The 22453-nt window shown below is 38.3% G+C and overlaps 1 protein-coding gene across 9 annotated transcripts in view; it reads right to left on the bottom strand.

Annotated features, from left to right (window-relative positions):
• LOC108697250 (calmodulin-binding transcription activator 1) overlaps positions 1 to 22453 on the bottom strand; it is a 1304230-nt gene that overhangs the window by 228694 nt on the left and 1053083 nt on the right. The gene's annotated exons all lie outside the window — the stretch shown is intronic.

Below are 22453 nucleotides of genomic sequence, written 5' to 3'. Positions count from 1 at the left end.
AGACGGTAATATTATGGATATTTAGACAGAATGGGAACAAGGTCACACAGCTCGATGGCGGGTTGAAGAAAACAGTGTGCAAATAATGCCTACAAGGCCAACGTATACACTACTACAGCGGTGGATACGGATTACGTAAAATATATGAATGCTGCTTGAAAAAGTGACTCCGGTGTTTTTTCTGGAGACGGTAATATTATGGATATTTAGACAGAATGGGAACAAGGTCACACAGCTCGATGGCGGGTTGAAGAAAACAGTGTGCAAATAATGCCTACAAGGCCAACGTATACACTACTACAGCGGTGGATACGGATTACGTAAAATATATGAATGCTGCTTGAAAAAAGTGACTCCGGTGTTTTTTCTGGAGACGGTAATATTATGGATATTTAGACAGAATGGGAACAAGGTCACACAGCTCGATGGCGGGTTGAAGAAAACAGTGTGCAAATAATGCCTACAAGGCCAACGTATACACTACTACAGCGGTGGATACGGATTACGTAAAATATATGAATGCTGCTTGAAAAAAAGTAACTCAAGTGGTTTTCTAGAGACGATAATATTATCAATATTTAGACAAAATGTGAACAAGGTCACACAGCTCGATGGCGGGTTGAAGAAAACAGTGTGCAAATAATGCCTACAAGGTCAACGTATACACTACTACAGCGGTGGATACGGATTACGTAAAATATATGAATGCTGCTTGAAAAAAAGTAACTCAAGTGGTTTTTCTAGAGACGATAATATTATCAATATTTAGACAAAATGTGAACAAGGTCACACAGCTCGATGGCGGGTTGAAGAAAACAGTGTGCAAATAATGCCTACAAGGTCAACGTATACACTACTACAGCGGTGGATACGGATTACGTAAAATATATGAATGCTGCTTGAAAAAAAGTAACTCAAGTGGTTTTTCTAGAGACGATAATATTATCAATATTTAGACAAAATGTGAACAAGGTCACACAGCTCGATGGCGGGTTGAAGAAAACAGTGTGCAAATAATGCCTACAAGGTCAACGTATACACTACTACAGCGGTGGATACGGATTACGTAAAATATATGAATGCTGCTTGAAAAAAAGTAACTCAAGTGGTTTTTCTAGAGACGATAATATTATCAATATTTAGACAAAATGTGAACAAGGTCACACAGCTCGATGGCGGGTTGAAGAAAACAGTGTGCAAATAATGCCTACAAGGTCAACGTATACACTACTACAGCGGTGGATACGGATTACGTAAAATATATGAATGCTGCTTGAAAAAAGTGACTCCGGTGTTTTTTCTGGAGACGGTAATATTATGGATATTTAGACAGAATGGGAACAAGGTCACACAGCTCGATGGCGGGTTGAAGAAAACAGTGTGCAAATAATGCCTACAAGGCCAACGTATACACTACTACAGCGGTGGATACGGATTACGTAAAATATATGAATGCTGCTTGAAAAAAGTGACTCCGGTGTTTTTTCTGGAGACGGTAATATTATGGATATTTAGACAGAATGGGAACAAGGTCACACAGCTCGATGGCGGGTTGAAGAAAACAGTGTGCAAATAATGCCTACAAGGCCAACGTATACACTACTACAGCGGTGGATACGGATTACGTAAAATATATGAATGCTGCTTGAAAAAAGTGACTCCGGTGTTTTTCTGGAGACGGTAATATTATGGATATTTAGACAGAATGGGAACAAGGTCACACAGCTCGATGGCGGGTTGAAGAAAACAGTGTGCAAATAATGCCTACAAGGCCAACGTATACACTACTACAGCGGTGGATACGGATTACGTAAAATATATGAATGCTGCTTGAAAAAAGTGACTCCGGTGTTTTTTCTGGAGACGGTAATATTATGGATATTTAGACAGAATGGGAACAAGGTCACACAGCTCGATGGCGGGTTGAAGAAAACAGTGTGCAAATAATGCCTACAAGGCCAACGTATACACTACTACAGCGGTGGATACGGATTACGTAAAATATATTATGGCTGCTTGAAAAAAGTGACTCCGGTGTTTTTTCTGGAGACGGTAATATTATGGATATTTAGACAGAATGTGAACAAGGTCACACAGCTCGATGGCGGGTTGAAGAAAACAGTGTGCAAATAATGCCTACAGGGCAAATAATGCCTAAAAGGTCAACTTATACACTACTACAGCGGTAGTAAAATAAAAAAAAGTAAAATAAAAAAAAATGAATATTAAAAAAAAAAAATTAAAGTTGGTGCTGCTGAACTACTAGGAGCAGCAGATTAGCACACCAGTCCCACTCCCCAACACTGCTAGACTAATAGCACTGGGCTCTTATAGTAGTAGTAGTAGTAGTAGTAGTAAAACAACAAAAAAATAAATAAAAGCAGTCCTTACAAGGACTACTGTTATTGCAGCAGTCAGCAGATGAGATCAGAAGCAGGACAGCTGCCCACTGCAGCTACATACAGAGCACTGCAGTAGAAGGTAGATTACTAGCCAGCAAAGCTACCTAAGCTAAAATGTCCCTCAAACCCCTGCAGACTTCTGTCCCTCCAATAACAGAGCAGTATCAAAACGATTACTAGCCAGCAAACTTTCAACTGTCCCTGAAATCACTAACAGGCAGCAGCTCTCTCCCTACACTATCTCTTCAGCACACACAGGCAGAGTGAAAAAACGCTGCAGGGCTTCGGTTTTTATAGGGAAGGGGAGTGGTCCAGGGGAGAGCTTCCTGATTGGCTGCCATGTACCTGCTGGTCTGGGGTGAGAGGGCAAAAAAAAGCGCCAACAATGGCGAACCCAAAATGGCGAACGTCGTGCGACGTTCGCGAACTTCCGGCGAGCGCGAACACCCGATGTTCGCGCGAACAAGTTCGCCGGCGAACAGTTCGCGACATCTCTAATACTAAACATGAGAATGAACTTACTGCACCACAAGCCTAATCAAACAAATGATTTATGCTTTAAAAGTTGGAAACCGGGGGCTTTCATCTTGTAACTTTGTTAAACATCTTTGCCTGACCCTGCACATGCTCAGTGTGGTCTGGGCTGCTTAGGGATCATCATAAACAAAGCTGCTTGAGTTCTGCATGGCTGGGAAGTAAGGCAGGGGCTCCCCCTGCTGTTCATAAGTAGGATTGCTTCCCTTCTCAGCAGTTAGGGACCATCTGACAATTCCTATCCACAGTGTAAATGAAGGAATTTCACTGCATACAGTCAGGTTTCTTATAAAAACTGTACACATTTTTTAATTAAAGTATATTGGAGATAGGTTTCTTTTTCATTAAAGAAATTAAAAATGGAATTTTATTTTTTTGCCTTTCCTTGTCCTTTAACTCTCTTTTGCTGAAAAATGGCTGCAATCTTGATCATTAAAGGACCAAGTATACCGTAACTTGCCTTTGTGTTGGATGTTTTTCTTTTTGCAGATTACATAATGGTGTTACTGGAAAAGTTTTACCATGATTTACCTCTCATGGGGGCAGATTCACTAAAGGGCAAAGTGGCTAACAGGTGTAGGTGACAATTCGCTAGCAAATGGGACCATTGCTAGCGTTCATTCTCACTCTATGCCTATGATTATGTATCAACGATACGAAACGCGTTAGGACGTATTTCTTTTAACAAGATGAAATAAAGCTTCAAGTTTTACCTCTAACCGATGTGGCTGCAGGAGTGCGTGCACAATTATTTTCTTTGGACACATTACCCAAGCTACGGGTTCGGGGCATGGCACCCGGGCCACCAGGTCTATTTGGTGAGTGTAAGCTCTGCTGACTCTTACACAGTTCAAACTTCTAATTGGTTGTACACTAAAGTGCTGGACCTGGGGTTTGTACACCCAGGTCAAATTTTCTACTCGGTGAGCTACTCCCTGGTAGTTTTGTCACTACTAATGTCAAGCACAACTATAGTTAGTGCTTTAGAACTTCAAATATAAATTGATTGAGTCTGATTGGAGCCAGCCGTTTCCCTTTTTTCTCACTAGGCGACTTTTCGCTCTAGCAAACGGGCATAACTCCGCCAGTTCACTAAGATGTAAATTATACTGAACGTTACCGCTTTCTTCAGAGATTCCTTTGCCACCTCAGATCAGGCGAACTGCTAAAATGAAGCTACATCTTCCTCAATCTCATGTCTACATCATATCCTGTATGCCCGAAATGCATTAAAGTTGTAAAAACGCTTGCGATTTCTCCTTTTTTAAAGGGGACCCGTCACCCAAAAAAATTATTCAAAATCCTATATTATCACATTAGTCAAGCAAAATTAACTTTAATTACACTGTATACATTATTTGAATCTTGTTTCCTTCCATTTGGGAATTCAATATGATAGCAAGCAGGCAGGAGCCATTTTGTGGACACTGTTTTTTAGGCAAGCCTTGCATCATCTCAGAATATTGTTTGTGCACCAGAATGGGGGGCTTGATGTCCATCAGCATGCTCTGGCTACATAATTAAATGGTAAAGAGAATGGGGGAATGTGGGGAGAGCAGTGACATCTAGGAAGTGCTGAATGGAAAGTGAAAGTAATTGTCTGCCCCGCCTCTATGCCCATGGCATAGAGGAGGGGCAGACAATATTTGATTGACAGCTGAGATGTTTAAATGAGCTTACAACAGCTATGAATGCTTTAATTAAAAATAGAAATTGGATTTCTTGTTTCATTTGAAAAGGACTTTTATTATACAGATTTTTGTGTCTGGGTGACAGGTCCACTTTAAGTGGGATTGTCTGCAAAAGTCCTAACTATTAAACAATTTTGTATTAACATTTTTCCCCCGACATTTGAGGGTCATGGGACATTCACGCTTGCTCACTCATGTGTATAATTTGAGCAAGCACAGTCAAAAGGGCTCGGACTAGGGGTAGGCAACAGAAGAAGTATGTGCCCAGTGCCCAGGCCAGGACTGGCAATCTGTGGGTTCTGGCAAATTCCAGAGGGGCTGCTATAAGGTGCCATAGAAAGTGAATATTTAGTGGGCTGCTGGGGGCTTTTTGGGCCTCTTTGTACCTGAAATACGAGGGCCTATTTTAATTCTCAGTCCGGACCTGCCAGTGCCCCCACACCATTGCACCCTAGGCACATGCTTCTTCTGCCTACCCCTAGTTCTGGCCCTGCCTGTAACAATTCAGAAAATGAAAGTCAAGACCTTTTTTGGTGTTACCAGATGGAACCAAAAACACTTGGGGGCAATGGGCTTGGTCTGCAAACAGTTTGCACTGTTATAAGAAAACCTTTTTGCACACAGAGTTGTGGGCATATGGGACACCGTTATGCCTTACAACAGCCCTGCATGCAGCATTATATTCTAGTAGGGATAGTAAAAAAACATTTAATAAGAATGGCTAATGCTCCTTTTGCATTATGCAGTTGGTTATGCTTAATATGGATGTGAGTATTCAAATGATTTTGATTGATTGCAAGCTCTGCCCCTTAAAATATAATTACAATAGGATTTCCTGCCTCAAACATATGTACCTAATATGATCTCATCTGTAGCCAATCCTTTTTATTTTATCATAAGCGCCCTTTTAATGATACCATAAAACAAAAGAGGATATTTCCAAATAAAAAGTGTGAACACTTTTTAAGAAAGATGAAAAAAAATCATTATCGGCCACTGACATATACCAAACGCTTACCACGTTAACACCATGGTACACCATGAAAAATCCCAACTATTTCTGGCATGAAAAGAGCTGTTAGCTTGGATAAATGGCATTCTCAGATTGGTGCCGTGTGCTGACACTTTTTGTACAGCAGAAATTCTTTGGCGTTATGAATTTGTCCCAAATCTCAATGGGATGGGTATAAAGTAATGTCGACAACGACGTCTGGCATAAATCCATCTCTTTGTAAATATGTCTAATAATCGCTTATAATAGATGAAGGCCGCTCATGGCATTAATACTCCTATTAAAACACCATTTATTTTTTTACCACTTTCTTTGCGTATAAAATATTTTACATGGCTTCATAAAAATGCTCCTATAAATACATCAAGCTTTGCGTTAAAAAAAAAAAAGCGTATTTAACTGTGTTTGACAGCAGGTGGTGCTAGCAAACCATAAATATGCTGGCGCCTAATAAAATCATGCTTGAACTGTTCTTGTTGTTGTGATTTAATAGCATATGATATTGCCATTGTAGTATTTTTAAAACATGAGAATGGATATAGATACAGTCTTACAATGTCTTCATGTGCGTTCTTCCAGACATAATCAGAGTCGAGTTTTCTAATCTTTTTTAACCTGTTGAATATGCGCCTAGTGTAATGCGAATTAACAGATCAATTCATCAGACTGAAAGAGAGAAAAAAGCAGCCATTTCTATTGCTGTGTTTGCTGATATTAGTGCTTAGATGATGGTAATTGGCTGTTTCCCTGCTTCAAAAAGATGTGCTCACTTGCAGCCCTGGGAAGGAGGACTAGAACAGCAAAACGGATATTAGCTTTGCATGGCGTGTGTCAGAAGATAAAGCTGGCTGTTAGTAGGCAGCTATGGCAGCTGTTCTGGACTCCAAAACACATTGGGGGCTTTGAAATAAAAATGTCACTGATAAAATACAATATACTATAATTAAAACAGGTATGAGACTTATTATCCAGAATGGTCTGGACCTCCAATTTTTTTGGATAAGGGATCTTTCTGTAATTTGGATCTCCATACCTTATGTCTACTAAAAAATATACTTGATTGGATTCTTTTGCTTTCAATAAGGATTAATTATTGCTTAGTTAAACGCCGCTAAATATGTTGGCGCTCTATAAATACATGTTAATAATAATAAAAGTAGAAGGTACTGTTTTATTATTACAAAAAAATAACATTTTGAAAAGTTAGACTTATTTTATTATAATGGAGTCTTTTGAGATGGCCTTCCTAAAATTCGGAACTTTGTGGATCACATGTTTCTGGATAACGGATCCCATACCTGTTAAACGGTGCAATTTAGATCTACCTGCACTTTCAATACACCTTTCAATACACTTGATTAAAAGCAGGGTCTGACGTGCGTCAGTGCCAGTTACGATTTGTGTATTGTAAGGAAAAAGAATCCCTTATTAATCAATTTATTAAAATATAATTACTTAATTAAAGTTAAATATCAAGAATCATTAGTGCTTTATGCTATATATGCTATATAAAGTATATAAAAATAGCACTAATGATTTTTTTTGATATTTAACTTTATTTAAGTAATTATTTTTTAATAAATTAATTAATAAGGGATTCTCTTTTCTTACAATACACGGATCCCATACCTGTAGCCTAACTGTGTTATATGTATCCTTGAGATGCATTGAAACCAGAATTTGGTATTTGGCCATGATTTGGCCTTTTATTTGGCAGTATTTGGCCGCATCCTCATGCAGGCCCTAACAAAATCCAATTCCTTAAAATCACATGACTTTTCTGTAATGAAACAAGTAGGCATTTTTAATTGTGCGCATGGTTTGCTTTTTCCCTTCTTTCCCCTGATTTGCATATGCAAATTTGGATTCAGTCTGGTATTTGGGCGAATCTTTCACAAAGGATTTGGAGGGTTCGGCCGAGTTGAAAATAGTAGATTCATTGCTGAACTGAAACTCCCAGTTACACACTGATGGCTGAAGGCCGTATAGAGACAAAAATGCAAATCAGATCTCACCATCATCAATCTGCATGGCAATAAACACAATTTTCTGCAAATCTAATTAACCGTAGGATTTTCTGGTTAGTATACAGTGTCATAATGGCGGTAACCCCTGCAGCTATACAAATTGTTGTTGTCTTTATCATGGGCAGCAGGGAGCTAGCCATGGTGTAGCAGAACAACCATTACTCATTGCTCTGAGCAAAAGCTAAGGGAGGGGACAATTTTTGGGGGGTAAAAAGCTATTTTCAAGTCCGATAAAGCATGACAACCAATCAGATGTTTGCTTGTATTAGTCTAATTGTGCTTACTCAGTAAAAGCTAACTGCTCATTGGCTAATAGGGCATCTGGAGCAAATTAATTACAACATAGCACCTAAATATCTGTTTAAATAAATAGTTAACTGTTAAACAAGTAAATCAACCCTTAAACCAATAAAAAACACCCTAAATACACTTGGCAAACCCCAACTCCAGGCCTTGGATAATTGAGAGAATGCTTCAAAAATGCTGAAACATGGCGATACATGAGCATCTCAGACGAGACATCTGTCTGTGACTTCCATGTGATAATGTCCTAGTTGCTCAGAGCTTTACTGGCCATAGCCAGATGGTCACATGAATGACAAGTCAGTCAAAATCAGGGAATCCATAGGTTTAGGGTGCGGGGGAAGAATATTTTTCTAGGGCCACTGCCTCGATTGGGTGTCTTGAAATGACATTATCAATAGTAGCAATTTTTAAACCGTGCTAAATATTTTAGATACCTCTCAGCTATGTCTGGCCTTAGCATGATACAGTATATATAGTAGCTATTATTCAACCTCCAGTCTATCTCACTCTCTGTATATAGATATATATAAATATATACACAGTATATATCATGTAAACCTTAATCTTTCCTTGTTCAGCAATCAAAAACTTATTACTTTATGTGACAAAAAAGAAAGATGTTCAGTAGATGTATTTTCTATATCTGTATTAAACTGTCACAGACTGGGGATCCAAGTCGTATTCATGTCAGGTCAACAAGGTTAGCAGATTGCATTTCTGGAATCAGGGCTATGGAGCACAAATATCCTTTGTTTTTCCAATTTCATGGATAGAAGTGATTTTGCTTGGGACCTGAATGATATATACACAACACTGGAGATGAGGCGATTACACTGAGCATTCTAGCACCTATAAAATATTTATACAGCACATGTAGTGCTTTACTGCTACTATCAGTTGTTATTTTCTATTCTGTGGATGGCCAGCACATGATTGGATACAATGGGGCACATCAATATTTTAACATGTACATGTAAGTAAGTATGGAAGCTATATATATCAAACTTCAAAGACATAGAGAATGACTCAGACAATGAGATTTCAGACAATATTCTGCTTGGTTTTACTGGCAACTAATAAAATGATATTCTGTTTATTATCTCCCTTCAGCCTGTGTTCATGATGCAGTACAGTATAGCATGGAGAAAAATAGAGGTCGGTGAATTGTTTGATCCATCACAATCACCTCCAACTGTTTGATCTGCTAAGCATTAATGACTGGACAGAGACCAATTAGGTTGGTCATTGCTCTGCGAGGGCCAAATAGTAGTAGTGGGATTCCATTGTGATGCCTTCCATCTATTTGTGGATCCAAACTAAGCAATGGAGGATTCATATCCCCTATTATTTTACAATTTATCTCTTTGGCTTGTCGTGAAAATTCAGTTTCCAGAGATCACTTGAAGTAAAAGATAAAGTTTATTTGATAAATTCTGAATTTACAAAGAGAATCCTGAACAAGTAATCACAGAGCTTTATTGACATGAGAACATACAGTAAGGAAGTGGAAGGGAGTTACCGGTGGGAGAACACAGAGATATCTTTCCACAGCACAAAAAACAACTGCTCTTAGAGCCAAAAGGTAGTTCTGCTTCAAGACCAGGGTACTAGTGACCAAGACTAACTAACTAACAGAATCCTTCCAAGTCAGGGGGGCTCACAGGGAATCTACATACACATAATGTTATTCTCTTTCAGGCTAAAGATCACTAGTAAAACATGTATGTGTCCATATTCCATACAATTTAGCCTCAGTTTTCAAAAGAATAAATTGTGTGACCAGCTTTACTCTTTAAGATGAGAGAAAATAATAAAAGAAGTCAAATATACATTATAGAAATGTATATCTGGTGCATCACCTACATGCTACTGAGTGGCTTCTGTCAAAGAGGGATGAAGATTATCATGGCATCTTGTTATATATGTACTGGTTAAAGAATCACAATGCTGTGGAATTATTGATTGTTTAGGCTGCAGTTCTTGGGTAATAAGAATAATTTGGAAAGTGACTGAGATGTGCCTTATGTGCATTAGACTGGGCTCAGCAGAGGCAACAATCAAAAGGAAAACTCAGCAGCAGGTTGAAAAAAGTTCTTATAATGAACATGAGCCCCCAAGTGGATGTTTTAGAGCAGGGATCCACAACCTTTTGAGCCTGTGAGCAACATTCAGAAGTAAAAGGAGTTGGAGAGCAACACTAGCATGAAAAATGTTCTTGGGTGCTGTGATTGGCCATTTGGTAGCCCCTATGTGGATTGGCAGCCTACAGGAGGCTCTGTTTGGCAGTACCCCTGGTTTTTATGCAACCAAAACTTGCCTCCAAGCCAGGAATTCAAAAATAAGCACCTGCTTTGAGGCCACTGGGAGCAACATCCAAGGGGTTGGAGAGCAACATGTTGCTCACCAGCTACTGGTTGGGGATCACTGTTTTAGTGCCTAGTGGGGATGAGTGGTTTAGTCTGTACAAATAGCAATGATTGGTTTACAGAGAGTAACGGCGTAAACAACCCGTTTCCACTGTTATGTGGTCAGGGTTAAATAAATAAATGTAGGTGACAGATTCTTCCTATGGAGCAACTTTTGCTATCTTGTTTTGACCATTACTGTTATTAGTTGTTGTTCTGAATTTGTAGCCTGTGCTGTAAACAATCTACAAATCCCTTCTGATTTCCTAGGAAGTCTCACAGTGATTGGTTGCTGTACAACCCCCCCCCCAGAAAAAAATAGAACAAGATTTTTCCAAGTTACACCATGCCTTGCAGAACTCTAAGCAGATGTCACCCCCTGTATCTTTCTATGTGTTTGATGTGATGTAAAACATTAGGTCAATATCTCATAGCATCAATAACTTGCTTTCAACCAGGTAACCAGTAAATGCCACCTGCCAATTGGTTTCCATAGGTTAACAAGACTGTATGCAATTTTATTTAAATTACCCAATGCAATTCAGTATTAAATCGAAAAGGTTTGACTTGTTTTTTCTGCTTTTTTGTTTTTTGTTTTTGCAGAAAAGTTCTGCACCCATCTTTTTGCTGAGAAGACTGTTTCCTCTTGTTTTTAAACCTTGGCACACTAGCACATGCAAATTGATAATTTTTCTAATCAAATTTGTGACTGCATAGAAAATTTAATCAAATGTCCTTCTTTATGTAAATGTGTTTTATTTGCAATGTGTTCCAACTTTCTTATATTTGTAAGCAAATTAAAAAAAGAACCTTGAACAGTACTTTTAGATCTAAGTGTGTGTGTATATATATATATTCATTTTCAATGACCTATGAGTTTTGCACTATACCAGCAAGGTCTTAATAATTTATGTAGTACATGTATAGGATCCCTTATCCGGAAATCCGATATCCAGAAAGCTCCGAATTACGGAATGGCTCCCATAGACTCCATTTTATCCAAATAATCCAAATTTTTAAAAATGATTTCCTTTTTCTCTGTAATAATAAAACAGTAGCTTGTACTTGATCCAAACTAAGATATAATTAATCCTTATTGGAAGCAAAACCAGCCTATTGGGTTTATTTAAAAATGTTTAAATGAATTTCTACTAGACTTAAGGCATGAAGACCCAGATTACGGAAAGATCCGTTATCCGGAAAACCCCAGGTCCCAAGCATTCTGGATAACAGGTCCCATACCTGTACTGCCAGGTACATTTTGTCCTTTAAAGGGGACCTATCACCCTATGAAATAATTCCAAATTCCTTTCTACTTTGTTTAACAAATTAAAAGACTATAGAAATGATTTAAATCTTGTTTCCATCAATCTTGGAAATCACAATCATAGCAAGCCGAGAGGTATAATTTTGGGAACATTGTTATTAAAGGAAAACTATACCCCCAAAATGAACACTTAAGCAACAGATAGTTCATATCAAATTAAATGGCATATTAAAGAATCTTACCAAACCGGAATATATATTTAAGTAAATATTGCCCTTTTACATCTCTTGTCTTGAGCCACCATTTCGTGATGGTCTGTGTGCTGCCTCATAGATCACCTGACCAGAAATACTACAACACTAACTGTAACAGGAAGAAGTGTGGAAGCAAAAGACAGAACTCTGTCTGTTAATTGGCTCATGTGACCTAACATGTATGGGTTGTTGGTATGTTTGTGAGTACAGTGAATCCTATGATCCCAGGGGGCGGCCCTTATTTTTTAAAATGGCAATTTTCTATTTATGATTACCCAATGGCACATACTACTAGAAAAGTATATTATTATGAAAATGGTTTATTTACATGAAGCAGGATTTTACATATGAGCTGTTTAATGCAATATCTTTTTATAGAGACCTATATTGTTTGGGGGGTATAGTTTTCCTTTAAGGCGGTTATTTACTAAGCCCCGAATGCAAAAATCATGAAAAAATCGTGATTTTTTTAAAATAAAATCAGGCTTTTAAAAATTCACAAATTTTTCAGAATGTATTAAACCCAGAGGCTGGAAAACTCAGAATCTGAAATCCCAGCATCTCAGACCTGTTGAGGTTGCATATAAGTCAATGGGAGAAGTCCCAATGATTTTATTGATGTGCGCTGGGTCTCGTGCCATACTCCGAAGTTTTTGGAGGTTTTGGGCAAAAATCTGAGGTTTCGGGTGAAAACTCGGAAAAAAACGTGAAAATCGGGTGAAACCTCAGAGAAAATCGTGAAATCTGGGTTTTTACCGCAAAGCAAATTTTCTGGAAAATGTAATAATAAATAAGAGTTAAAAACCCAAGCGGCTTAGATCGCAGTTTGTAGCAGCCGATATTGAGATAAATTCGGACCTTGATAAATAAACCCCTAAGGCAACCTTTGCAACATCCCAAAATCTTGTCTATGCATTAGCATGGGGGCCCGATGCACATTACCATGCACAAGTCACACAAATACATGGTGACATCTTGGAAATGCAGAATCAAAAGATAAAGTAATTGTTTGCCCTGCCACTATGCCTGAGGCATAGAGGTGGGGCAGGCAGGATGAATTTTTAAATAACTTTAAAACTGGTATGGATCTTTTAATTAAAAAAAAAGAATTTAATGTTTAAAGGGATCCTGTCATCAGAAAACATGTTTTTTTCAAAACACATCAGTTAATAGTGCTACTCCAGCAGAATTCTGCACTGAAATCCATTTCTCAAAAGAGCAAACAGATTTTTTTATATTCAATTTTGAAATCTGACATGGGGCTAGACATTTTTTCAATTTCCCAGCTGCCCCAAGTCATGTGATGTGAGAGAAATGCTTTCTGGTAGGCTGCTGTTTTTCCTTCTCAATGTAACTGAATGTGTCTCAGGTGGGACATGGGTTTTCACTATTGAGTGTTGTTCTTAGATCTACCAGGCAGCTGTTTTCTTGTGTTAGGGAGCTGTTATCTGGTTACCTTCCCATTGTTCTGTTGTTAGGCTGCTGGGGGGAAAAAGGGAGGGGGGTGATATCACTCCAACTTGCAGTACAGCAGTAAAGAGTGATTGAAGTTTATCAGAGCACAAGTCACATGACTTGGGGCAGCTGGGAAATTGTCAATATGTCTAGCCCCATGTCAGATTTCAAAATTGAATATAAAAAAATCTGTTTGCTCTTTTGAGAAATGGATTTCAGTGCAGAATTCTGCTGGAGCAGCACTATTAACTGATTCATTTTGAAAAATTTTTTTTTTCCTATGACAGTATCCCTTTAAGGTTCCCTAAATGTTTAAAGGCTCCTAAAGTTTAAAGGTCCCCTTTAAATATATATTTTTTAATATTTGGCCTGCTATTATTATAGTATTCCTAAGTAATATGACAACTGAATCAGATTATGTTACAATATACTTTTTTCCCAATAAGAATACACTTCCAATATTCATTGTGCTTGAAGCACATTAAATTAATCTGTTGATTAAACAAATATTCCTCTGGTAGCATTCAATTCCGAAAAAAGCCTCATTAGCCTATATATAAAAGAGTTAATCACAGAATTGTGATTACTTGGGCAAGAGCTCCACAACCTCCATGATTCGCATCAGCGCTGATCTGCAAGAACACTTGTGATTAGATGACAAACACAGCTGCTACAGAACAGTGACATTAAAAAACATCAGTAAGTCAACTGTGAACTCTTTGGAAGAGAAGGACTCATGTAAAGTAAGAGTGCCAATATTCCGGGCTGCCAAATATGGTGTTATACTAGAATTCTGATGCCTTCTTGGATATAACTGCAACTTTGTTTTCCCAGAAAATGCTAAACTGTGTAATGTGAGAGCGAGCCAATTGTGATTAGAGTTTAAAGCTTTTATTTCAACTACCTTCCCGATACACAAACACACACATAAACACCTTTATGGGAACATCATTCTTTTCATGGGGTCCCTGAGTGGAGCATTAGAGATAATTTGTGGAAGGCCTTAATACAGTTTTCAGATGACCTGCAGCTTTTTATAGCTCTTTAGTGTGTCACTTATATTTGCCTTTCAAATATAAAAATGATCTCCTACATCTCATTCAAAAAGTTGTTTGGAATCTTTATATCCTTATGGCTCCCTTGTCTAGGATGGAAATTTAATATATCTGCCTTTTTTAAACTCCGAAGGAACACTGCTGTGTGATGGGCTCGGTCGCCACATATATAAAGGCAATGAGAACAGAAACAGTTTACTTTCCATGATTAAAAACCATATAACAGATTTATCGGAGACTGCTCATCTTAATGTCAAGACACCTGCATTTCCTAACATTTGGGTGACACACAGAAGTATATGCTCAATCAATAACTTCAAAGTGTAACTAACAGAACTTTTACTAAACTCACAGGGGACAAAATAGCTAAGGAGGATAGTTGCTAATGTTCTCTTTAAGTGGAGAATTCCTGATATGCTCGATATCAGCATCAGAACCACTGGCAAAATGTTCAGTGGGAAACTGCATCCAGTAGCCAAACTCATATTAAGTATTGCACTGATTGCAGTTATAATAATAATAATAATTATTATTATTAATAAGCAGACTATTAACCATGGCCCAAAGTGAAACAGGAGTAAATAAATTCTAATTTATGCAGATGGATATAAAAAAAGCTTTACTTTAAAAGCTAAACAGGGAATGTAATAAAAGTCGCAAAGAGCAAACAATTCGCACCAATAAGACTAAAAATACACCTCTTGCAATGTAATATTGTTCCTTAAACTGTTATTACATTGCAAATTTTAACTGCGCACTCATAAGAACAGCTTGAAGGTGTCGTAATCTTTTGGAGCAAACATAACGACTTTTTCAGTAAGAAGTTTTATTACATTGACTATAAAATTCGCAAACGGTCTTTCACTGTCGGAAGTGGTCGCTAAACAGTTTCCGGGCTCGCAAAAGCTATATTAAATTCGCACAAAGCAAAATTTGTTCGCGCAAAGGCATAACTTTTCGCATTGCGAATAGTTTTTCTGTTAGCGATTTTTATTACATTCCCCCGAAAGTGGTTTGCATTTGTCGTAGATAAAATCAGGGGCTTAACTACTGAGGAAACTTGGGTTTGTTACCATAGAGGGGCAAAGGGACCACAAAGTGACCCATTAAATGACCCCTAGATGAGAATATAGAGCTTTCTAGATCTTAATAGATGGTGTTTGACTACTTAATTATATATGCAGTGGTTCAGGGAGAACTAAACACTAAAAACAAATAAGGGGTAGAAGTTTAGGGATCGTTGCAAATTATGAAGCAGAAAAAAAGGTTCATCCGTCACAGAAGGTGATGCTTCAGGGCTGATTGTTGAATTTTGATGCAAAGTGCAATGGCTAGCATGTACTAATAATCTGAATTACTCACTAGTCAACCTTGCATTGTGACATTTATATGCTATACATACAGTATAATGATCAGTCAGTTCCTAAGCTCAGTAAGTGACAGCAGAACAGAGCATGTGTAATGAATCAGAAGAAAACAAGATGGGGAGCTTCTGGGGAATCCGAGGCAGAGTCTTGCTGTGGTCATCTTTGGCTGGTACAGAATCTCAAAAAATAATGAACAGCATTTCTAGACTAGTCTAGGCATTCTTTGTTAAGCTTCAGTTCTCCTTAAAAAAATATGGGTACATTCATGGCCTACCACTAGGGCAATTTTACTAAGCGGCAAAAATCCGCCAGCGACGGCTTCGCAGGCAGCACAACACTTCGGCAGACGAAAATTCGTTCAGACAACGCTAATTCAAAGCTAACGTGCAAAGTTGCGTCCAGGGCGCAGAACGCTGGCGAAGTTGCGCTAGCGTTAAATCGGCAAGCAGAGCAAAGTTGCTCTAACATTGGCTAATTTGCATATGGCTTGAAGTTAAAGTTGAATAGACGTATATGTTGCAGCAAATACATTACACTACACAAGCCCGGGGAAGCTCAATAAAAGAAAATAGAGTTGTTATAATGCCCTACACGAGACCAGTGTATAGTTTATGTGCCATATGTTAGGAAATGTAGGGGGGAAGTGGGTTTTTTGGGACTTTTTGGGACTTAGAAAAATTTTCAACAAAATTTTGAGGAAGTCCTATCTACTCTATTGCACTTCGCCTGGTCTGAGGTGGCGAAGTGCAAGTCTGGTGCAAGAGGCAACGTTCAGTACAATCCGCAACTTTTTAAAGAAGTAGCTAGAAATGTTTTATATTATGTTTTGAACTTATGTACCAGCCCAAGGCAACCACAGCCCTTTAGCAGTAAAGATCTGTGTCTCCGAAGATGCCCCTGTAGCTCCCCATCTTCTTTTCTGATGATTTACTGCACATGTTCTGTGCTGCTGTCACTTACTGAGATGTTTTATTATTACAGATAAAATTTGGATTTTGGATAAAACGTTGTTTATGGGAGATGGCCTTTCCGTAATTTGGAGCTTTCTGGATAACGGGTTTCTGGATAACGAACCCTGTACCTGTATATAGCTGTGCATTAATAAATCTGTAGGGTGTGGGCTGTAATTGGTTTCACTTGACCCTATTTGGAACAGTCAGATTATGAACCTGCTCATACGCTCTTTCAGATTTGTAAAGTTTTGGATTGTTGCCAATTTTTTTTTTTTAATCTGTTATCATTTTCTAGTGACTCACGGTTATACATCAATGATTTATTGTCCATCTGCAGATATATATTGTGTCTGTATAATTTATGAAGACCTCCTGTAATATTCAGCATTCATTTTATCTACATATATAAAGGGGACTGTGCTGCATTCACCAGTTTGTGAATGTAATTACTGTTTACTGATACTTATAAAAACCGAAAGGCAACGTTTTAAAGAAGCAGTGATGCTAACAATTATCTTTATTTATTAAAAAAATGTATTAACGTGCTTGGTTAATTAATCTGTGTTGTAGGTTCCCACTAAATTACATAGAAATTTAGGCTGGTGCTATAAAGTTCTAAAGTATTTGGCCTTCTGTGTCATATAATGCTGGGAGTCACTTTTTACATGTGTTGCTGGGGTTTCTGCGGCATACAGTACATTGCTAGATCCAATGTGTCATGTGGAAGGCCTATCACTAAGTGCTGGGTAAGCATGAAATGCGTTAGGCTTTTCTGTGTGGGGACTAAATGATTTTTAATATGTCTAAACAAATCTTTTAACCGTTAATGGTGCAATAGTATATTTTTTGTTTCATATATTGCTATTGCCAATGTGACATTTATTGCTGGGAACTTTGTTGTCAAATATTGCTGGGGTCACTGTGACATATACTATATTGCTGGGGTCACGGTCACATATATTGCTTGGGTCATTGTGACATATACTGTATTGCTGGGGTCACTGTGACATATATTGCTGGGGTCACTGTGACGAATATTGTTGGGGTCACTGTGACGTACAGTATGTGGTTAAGGGACAAAGACCTGCCATCAGTGTCACATAGTGCTAGGGCCACTTAGTCATGAAACACTTGGGCTGCTGTGCTATTAAATGCTGCATGCTACCAAATATAAAAAGTGGGTGATCTTAAAAGTTGGTGCTAAAACAGATGTGAGTAAATAAGTTACACCTTTTGACCCTCTGTTGTAGAGGGGGGTACAAAATCTCAAGCAGTAAGGGCAGGCTTCAGCCATATATTTTAAAACCTTTGCTATAAGGAGAATAATTCTTAAATTAGAGAGCCTGCGAGGCTCATACACCTCAGCAACCGCTCCTCATCTGCCATGCCACTCTGACAATCCCTACACTGGCCTCCAATACCTTTCAGAAAAAATTCAAATTAATGACCCTGACTAGGGGTGGGCGATTTTTTTTCTCGTTTCTCCACGGAAATGATGCCCATAGAATATTATGACGTTGTACGTCAAAAAAAAAAAAAGATGTGCGACAAAAAAAAATTAGTTGCGCGCATAGACTTTAATGGCCGTCTGCAAATTTTTGGCAAAATGAAACGGGTCAAATTCGCCCATCCCTAACCCTGACATTGAAAGCACTTCATAACTCTGCCCCCACCCTACATCTCTGAACTCATCTCTATATACTCACCTAACCGCTTACTACGCTACTCTACTGACCTGCTACTAAATGAGAGGAGGTAACTCTCATTACCTCCTCACATGTATGCATTCAAGACTTTGCCAGGGCTGCACTCCTCCTCTGGAATGTTCTCCCACGGTCTTTCCGACTTCCTTCCAACCTTTCTGCTTTCAAAAAATCTCTCAAAACGCCTTCCCTCACTCTCACTCTACAGTACTACATCTCTCACTCACTTAATTCTGGTCTTGCCCACTCCCACACCTTGGGGCACATTTACTAAGCTCAAGTGAAGGATTCGAATGAAAAAAACTTCAAATTTCAAAGTATTTGAAGAGGCTACTACGACCTTCGACTTTGACTTCCATTCGAACGATTCGAACAAAAAATTGTTCGACAATTCGACCATTCCATAGTCGAAGTACTGTCTCTTTAAAAAATACTTTGACTACTAACAACAGTATAAACCTTCCGAGGTAAAATGTTAGCCTATGGGGACCTTCCCCAGCACTTTCCTAATCTTTTTTTGATCAAAGAAAAATCCTTCGATCAATCGCTTAAAATCGTTCGAATCGTTAGATCGAACGATTTTTACATTGATCGATCGAAGGATTTGCTCTAAATCCTTTGAATTCAAATTTGAAGGATTTAAATTTGAGGGTTTATTAACCCCCCTTTCCCTTCCCTTCAGATTGTAAGCTCTTTTGCGCAGGGCCTTCCTCACCTTTTGTACCGGCATTGGTTGTGATGTATGTAACTCAATATGTTCTATGTATGTAATTCATGTGATTTAGTTATATAAACACATTTGCTTTACAGTGCTGAAAAATATGTTGGCGCTATATAAATAAATGGTAGTAATAATAATAGACAGTAGAAGAGGAATAAGTAGAAGATGTGCCTCAGTAGTTAAATCAAATGACTCTGCTTTAAGAAAGCCTAAGTTCCTGGTGGTGTCTTCTTCTTCTTACCTAGGGCAAGAAACTGAATCCAATTGAATCTAAATTATAAAAAATATGGGGCAGGGACTCTCCATGCAAGAATTAAAAGTAGTGTAATTTGTAGTTATCTTTTTATTAGGACTAACATTATTAGTAAAATCCAATTTTTTTCATGTTTTAAATTAAATAAGTCAGACTAAACTAGAATCCATTATTTACCCATATTTATCATTAAAAAACATGAAAAAATAATTTCCGGAAAAAACTGTGCTTTTTTGGATTGTTGCACAAAAAACATAACTTTTTTGGATTGACAAATCCGAAATTTTTTGGATTTGATGCCCTAAAAGTCTGAATTTTTCAAGAAATCGGTGGAAAAGCCCGAAATGTTTGGATTATCATACGAAACCCAACACAGACCATGATATCTTCAAATAGGACCTCTGCCATTGACTTCAGGGCAGGACCTCGACAGGTTGAATATGGAGTATTTTCGGATTCAGATATTTTTGCATAATCAGAGTATAAGTCTCGAGACTTGACATAAGATGTACATAGTGAATTTGTGTTTCAAGTATTACAGACAATAATTCATTCAACCTGGGGATTTCTGGATAAGGGGTCTTTATGTAATTTGGATTTTTAATACCTTAAAATTACTAAAAAATAATTAAACTCAATAGGATTGTTTTGCCTCCAATAAGGATTATTTATAATCTAGGATGTAGTAAAAGGTGCTATTTTAGGGGGTTATTTATAAATTATGAATTTATGAACTTATGTTCTTTTAACAATTGGAAGATTTTATGAGTTTTTTTTCTTTTGGAATTTTGATAAATAAGCCCCTCAATAAGACCCTCAATATTTCATAGAAACAGGAAATCATTTAAAAAAACTCCAATTATTTGATTAAAATGGAATCTATGGGAGATAACCTTCCTGTAATTTGGAGCTCTCTGGATAATGGATCCCTTACCTGTATTAATGCTCAGTCTAAGTGCAAATTCATTTATTTCATTCAGGTTTTCAGACACTTTTTGAACAAAGTCTGACAAAATCCATCTTATATAGGATACACGCACCCCTGCATATTATCTTGCAATCAGCTTGAGCATTCTATTCAGCGGCTGAGCTTGAAAACGGAAACACTTGGAGGCTGTGCGTATGTGAGACAAGGCATCCTAAGAAAGCAGCCATTTGAGGATATTTTAATGAACAAGATTATTAAATCATTAATATGACAATTCTACTTTGTAAAACTGCTTTTTGCTTTCCAAAAGCAAATAAGTAATGCTTACACAGAAGTCACATTTGTACAATGTGCAGTGGGTTGTGTTTGTCCTCGCCGGTAGCAAACTAGCTGAAATTGTAATTATCGTAATTGCCTGGGTTTATTTTCCTGCCCTGGTCAGATTCCTAATGGCATATGTACTTTCTTTCATACATCCTGTGACTGCGCAATTATTCTCAGAATATCTTTAGTTAAACTGGTTGTTTTTATTTATACCCTATGGCAGTCTTCCCAAAAAACTGAAAAAAAAACCTGTAATGATGTTAGGAATATTTGCCATCTTTTCTAATTAAAGGAATTCATCAGTTTTTGCAGTTGTACATTTTAAGCCAAGCCAGGCACAGTTGTAATGATTTTGCTGCCATATTGTGTAGGGGCACAGTCTGGCAGTATAATTACTGAATTCCATTTTGGCTTACTATAATAGAGTGTAGAGTATTTAGATGATGTTCTAAGATAGATAGTCAACCAGTTGCTCTTAATCTGTTGTCGGATTGGAAATCCCAAAATCCTCAGATGACATGCATGCAACGTGCTGGAGGTGCAGCATACAATGGGACTGATCAAGAATCGCAGGCAGGGGCGTAACTACAAAGGAAGCAGACCCTGCAGCTGTAGGGGGCCCAGGAGATATAGGGGCCCTATGAGGCCCAAATTCACATACAATTTCAATAAATATTGGTAAAACAGGTCAACCTCTAAACATTTTGGGGGCCTGAAAAATAATTTGCTGTGGGGCCCAGTAATATCTAGTTACACCACTGATTGCAGGTACAAACTACATATATCCGACTGTCGGCATGTAGACACATTGTGCGACATTCATATCCGACAGTCTTAATTTAGACCCATTGTATGCTGCACTTTCAAAACGTTGCATGCGTGTCATCACCTGATTGGACCTGATCGCCTCTTGATGTTCAGCCCTTAAGCTTTTAGGCTAAAGGTTAAACTCCACTGTAGGATGGTGTTGAATCGATGGATCGTATCTTCAGCTGGCCATAGACGCAATGATCCGATCGTACGAATCGTGGATTCGTACCATTTTCGGACCGTGTGTGGAGAGTCCTGACTTTTTTCGTCCGGCGGAGATCGGTCGTTTGGTCGATCGGACAGGTTAGAAAATTTTTGTCGCCTGCCGATAATATCTCTACATGTATTGCCGATCGTACGATTTTCAGTGGGAGACTGTCACTAACTTTAGTTGGACATAGATAGCGTACGATTGCTGACAGAGGTAGAACATTGACTGATCTGTTCTTTAACTACTTTATATGATCTGACTGGTAAGACTTTGATCTGAATGGTTAATGGAGGGTCGGGAGATGGGAAAGTCCGATCGTACGTTGATTCGTACCATCAGATCTTTGCGTCTACGGCCAGCTTTACAAGTCGGATGTAGTCGCATGGGTCAAAATATAATGGGACTGAAACCCCCCCCAAAAATCTGATGTGTAAACGACATGGAAATTTTTCAGTCCAATGCAGCATTATTGCCAGATACACATGCAACATACTGTGTCTTTATCTGATGATTATAAAATCTGATGGTGTCTGACGACTTTTTTTCCGCCCATTGAAATACATTGACTGCAGGATGTAGATGCATGACTACACCATCCGACTATATCTGACCCAACTTTACAATCTAGCTGTTGGGGATCAGACTTGATAGGATCCTACCAGTGTCGGACTGGCCCTGCGGGACACCGGGAAAAAACCTGGGGGGCCTGACCCTCATGGTCCCCTGCAGGGCCAGACCTTCTCCCGAAGATTTTTTCGCGCCACTCAGCACCGTC

This window comes from Xenopus laevis, chromosome 7S (assembly GCF_017654675.1).
Source record: "Xenopus laevis strain J_2021 chromosome 7S, Xenopus_laevis_v10.1, whole genome shotgun sequence".
NCBI lineage: Eukaryota > Metazoa > Chordata > Amphibia > Anura > Pipidae > Xenopus > Xenopus laevis.
Note: the sequence above shows the minus strand (reverse complement) of the source record. Positions and strands in the feature narration are given on the sequence as shown.